Raw genomic sequence first — 5,381 nt, forward strand, 5'->3', positions numbered from 1 at the left:
AGACGGCACAACACCTTCAGACACTCAGACATGCAGTATGACGGCTGGAGAAGGAATGCAAAGAGACAGAAAAAAAAACAAAAAAAAAAAACACTGTTAATCTCCGCCAAGTGTGTTTCCCTCACTGCGAGATTTAAGCTGATGGGCCTGATTCTATCTGCTCCAAAAAACTCCCCGTACAATACTAACTTTCAATGTCACTGGATTTGTTTGTGTGTGTTAGGAGAAGGGCGGGGTTGGGGGTAGGGGTGTAGGTGGTGGGCGAGCTGAGATTACAGTGAATGTCACCCTACCTCCTCTCTCAATCATCCACTTTCAATCCATCGCCGTCCCGGGGTTTGCGAGACAGCTTGGCGATGATGCCAGTAAAATGGGATCAATAGCATAGGGAAAAACGGACCAGACAATCTCTTACCCCCTTGAACTTCTGTACCCGTGATTGATTTGTCCCCTGCCACAGCAGAGGAGACATTAGAGACAAGGAACATGTGTGTGGCTGCACATGTGTGTGTGTGTGTGTGTGTGCCGGTGCACCTGTGTACGTGTGTTTAAAGCATGTTTTTGTAAAAGTGGGATGTCTGCACGCATGTGTGTGTGTGTGCTCAGTGATTGATGATCTGAAGCGCACACACATCATCAGCAAGGCATTTGCGAGGTGTGTGAGTCAGGAGCTGTCATCCCCCTCAGTCTCCCCAAGCAGAGGCCTCGGCTGCTGATTTATAGTAAATCATTAAAATCTGCTTATTATTGCAGCAGCTCATCACCCACCCCACCCCACCCCTCCCTTAGTCCCCATAACCAGCCCCTCCCCCAACAAAAAAAACTTGCCACGCCACTGCGGAGACACACGGAGAAGAGATTCTCTGACCAGCTCAGCGACGCTAACTTAAACACACACAGAGTGATGGTCAGCAGGTTCTGGCACATTAAATCCATTTCTGACGCGTGTTAGAAAATAAATATACCAGATGTCTTGTTTCATAAACATCGGCTGAAGAAGCCAATGAAAGAATCTGGCTGTGTTCCTGAACAACAGCTGGAGCAGAGTGGAAGTATCTATCCACACACACACAAAAAAAACTTTCTTATGGTCACTCATGCTCACATAAAATGTGCATACACACACACACACACACACACACACACACACACACACACACACACACACACCTGCACACCTCTACTGTCTTCTGTCCATAAAACTGAAAATGTGATGTGACTTGAACAATGACAGGTGTGTTTGTCAAGGATGTGGCTGTCACTTCAAATCAATGGACGGCAGCATCTTCCCAGGGAGAATTTCCACTTCTTAGGGTTTGACTGGTTACACTGCGCTTCAGTGCAGGTTGGAGAACAGTTAAGTTGTCAAAGTGGCATTTAGGGAGCCCCTCTCATCAGATCAAAAGATAATAATCCAAAAGTAGCTAATTTCATATCAGGAATAGCGTGTATAGGTTCCGGTGGCCGTTATATACTGACTCATGTGGTGAAAAAGAAAATCATTATCAGGGTGTTTATCCATCTGAAGATCGTTAGCATGAACAATCCCGAAAATCACTGTTTTAGAGACGTACTATTCAGGCAAGTTGTGCAGGGCACAAGAATAAAACGATGATAATCATTTCCACTGAATAACTCAAGTGAGAATCACAGCTTGTCTATTGTCGCTTTGCGGTGCGTGGTTTGTCAAATGCTTTTCAATTACAGCCTTTAACTTGAGGCACTATCACATCCCCATGAAGTGTTTTTAATGGAGTTTGGTGCAATTGTTTGTTATGCGAGACAGGTCTTTTCAGTGTAAAACATGAAGAGAAAAAAAAAAAAAAAAAAAAAAAAAAAAAAAAAAAAAAAAAAAAAAAAAAAAATGAAAGAAACTCAAATGAACTTTGGGCGATAACACGACACGAGCGGCTGAGCAGGGGAGTAGCTGTGGGTTTAAATCTAGTCACTACCTGTCACTGGTATTTAACTGAACATGTGTATTGTACAATATGAGGGGGGTTACTTTCCTACATGTAGGCTTAAACTCAAAACATGGGTTCTGGCATCTGATTTGGCAGATACAGCATTCTGGGGTCTGATTGCTGTATCCAACACCCCCCAATCAGTCTGTCCTGTCCCACTTTTCTCTTCCAACCCTCCCTCTCTCCCCTCTTCTTCTCCCTCCCTGACACGTACAGTATAACAGCCTCCTCGCCATTCTGTCTCTAAAGCTTCTGGATCCGCAGAGCACAGGTGCAGGACTGCAGGGCTACAGCCTACAGGCCCTGGATGCTGAAACAGGAGAGGCGAGTCGACACACATGCAGAATAACAATGCCTTCATTTCTCACACTGACATAATCCCCATGTTTTATTTGTCCCCTTGTAATTCTTTTTATATCTTGGGCTTATGTTCTTTGGCATCCATTCAATCCCAGCCTCGGGAAACAGGGCTCTACCAGGCCCATATGTGTGCCTTACTCCAGTTAACGCATATTAGTTCCTTTGTAACTGTGACTAAACTGGCACATCTCAGCTGGGAGATGCGCCGGCTTTGACTGACAGCCCATGTCTGGATCCTGTACTTTGAGTCTCACGCAGACTTGACAAACATGGGCCCTGTCAAAGCATCCCTCACTCTGCTGTCAAGCACAAGAACCACAAAGCTGCAGAGGGTTCGCAGCTCTGACCACATGGCTCTGAATAACCTTATGTCTGTGTGTGAAGTAGAGAATGAATATTATCTCACACGCCGCGGTTCCTCATTGTTACTTTTACCAAAGCTGAGTCTCGGAAGCATGTCGCTGGCATGTTCCTTCTTTTCCTCAGTAGAGAAAATCCTCAGGGAAAAACTAAGTGAAACATTTTTCAGTTTTGGCAAGATTGCCTGCAAGAGAAAGAAAAAAGGGAGACTTGTATCCCTGATCAAATCAGTCACTAAAATTACATTGAGAAAGCTTTTCCAATAACAGCTTGATATTAGGACTTCGGCGCTGTGTTGATGTATGTTGTTGGCGGAGAAAATCTGTTAAGTCCATGCCATGTGATGCCAACAGTCTTAAATATTGTTTTCACAACTGTGCAAGCTAATTACCTTTAATTTTTCATCTGTGCTCCAAGGGTTGTAAGAGACTGTGATTAGTGATTCATTACTTCTCATTACCTGGCCTGTCAGACTGTTTCCTTTACTTATGCAGCCTGATTAGCTGTACATGGCCCGCCTTTCTCATTGAGGCTAAGAAAGAGACCTCAAACACAGGGTCTGCTGATAAGCAACCCTAAACAGTGATAAGATGAGAGGGATAATGATGAGGAGCATGAAGGAAAAGAAAACCAGAAGTAAACAGAATATCATGTTGATCATTTTCATGAATAAATTAGCATGTAATCTAAATTTCACATTAACATTTGACTTAATATCGAATAAAAATGACACGATTCTGATCTACAGATTGATATCGGACATGACATGCTTGTCCGATATGACTGTCGGGGATTTTTTTTCTCCAGAGAAGCGTTATTTATAGGTTTTGGAGAATGAGGATTAATTTACTGCAGGTAAACAGGATGGCATTCTCAGCATAAGGTCAAGGTGAGCCAAAGCTTAGGTGGATAAAATACGGGAATTTGGCATCTGTGTATTTCACTTGTCCGTCAAGCCAATCAGACTGGCAAGGCATGACAGAACTTGATAACATACAAACTGCCTTTTTAAATAAAGCGATGACGCACTGAGTCCTTAAGTTCAAAGGTAAAAACAACACTGGGAGCGATGAAAAACAGGGCAGTATGTCAGAAAGATGGGCCCTTACATAAAACGCGGCAAAAAGCCTAAGTATGACATTGACTACGGTTGTGAGACGTTAACTAAACATTTATCACAGTTAGGAGTAATTAACAAACTTCCCCTGCATTAATTAAAGGGCCCTGCTTTAAGGGAAACTGCGCTTAATTAGGAGGTTTGACAGGATGAGGCCTAAGGGATGATCCATATCCAGAGGGCTGTTGGAGGGGTACAAGTGACATCATTTTTCACAACACTTTTGAGTTTTTGGTGCATCGCCTGAAAACTCTATGCCCTTGGTCAACTCACAAGATGGTCTGGTCTGGTATGGCCTGACCTGGCTTGGCATGGCTCTGAAAAACTATTGACAGGTATGACAGGTCTCCGATTAGCCAGTCAGCTGGAGGCCCAGACCTTGTCAACTGTCAGGTAGAGAGATGAAGGGTGAGTGAGCAGAGGAGGAGGAGGAGAAAAAGAGAGGAGAGAAAGGATTGGGGACGGTGGCATACAGTGCCGACGGGGTACACACAAATACAAGGAGCAGCGATAAAAACCACATGTATATCAGGCCTGAGTCACCTGCAGAAGTGTTTGTGAAGCACTCCATTACAAAAACCAGAGGGTTTGAGGATGACAAATGTGTACCCAAAGAATCTGTGATTGGATCGGGGATTAAGGGGCTGGCGTGTCTCTGAAGGGAAACAGGCAGGAGACGGACAGACAGAGAGTGGAAGAAAGAGGAAGAGATGGAAGGGGGACAGTAAACGAATGTCAGACTGCCCAGGCAGGGAGACAGAGTGGCAGAGTGGGTGGGCTTTGACAGACACATCTCACACAGGCTGACAGCTCCGTCAATAGCCCCAGGATGGCCACCCTGATTGACAGCTAGCAGGTGGCGCATGAATGGAGTTGTCAGGCCGACTGTCAGTCAAAGTCACATCGCTGTGGCTATAAGGCCCCGGCTGAACAGGCACACAGCTGCCCAAGGTGATCTCTGGGTGTACAGGCGGACTTTTGGCACGGGAGGCTGAGGCAGCTCAGATCATGCTAAATGATCATACATACATGGCAGTAGCAGCCTTGATTGGGCCCGTTTCATACTAGTGGACGGATCTGGTACATACACACATGGCTGGTTCTACTCAATTCACCAAAAGTAAGAGAAAAAGGATTTGAATGTACTATCAATGCATCTCTGCAGTTTTTCCATTTCCTTGGTTCCCCTTAATTGAGCATTGTTCCAGCACGAGGGCATGAAGCATAGGACTTAATGGGCAATAATTATATGTGAGAGAGGCTTTCTCCCTGGAGTGGAATCCAGAACAAATGGAAGCTCCGATGTGCAACATTCTACTTCATTACATCTGCCGCGATTAAAGCCTGAACATCTGGCACCATATCCTGACAGATAGACAAGACTTCTGGACTGGAAGGGAAATCGAGCGATATTTACAAAAAACTGTAACACAGGGTATTTACTGGATGAAAGAACAAGTGCTTTGGGCAGGCACGGTACATTCTCCCTATCAGACAAGTGTTGAACTGATAGATGCATGTAAACACAAGTAAATCGTTTGGACACTTTTGACAAAATGAACAGCACTAAATAGCCTCGC

The sequence above is a fragment of the Perca fluviatilis genome, chromosome 8 (genome assembly GCF_010015445.1).
Source record: "Perca fluviatilis chromosome 8, GENO_Pfluv_1.0, whole genome shotgun sequence".
NCBI classification, from domain to species: Eukaryota; Metazoa; Chordata; class Actinopteri; order Perciformes; family Percidae; genus Perca; species Perca fluviatilis.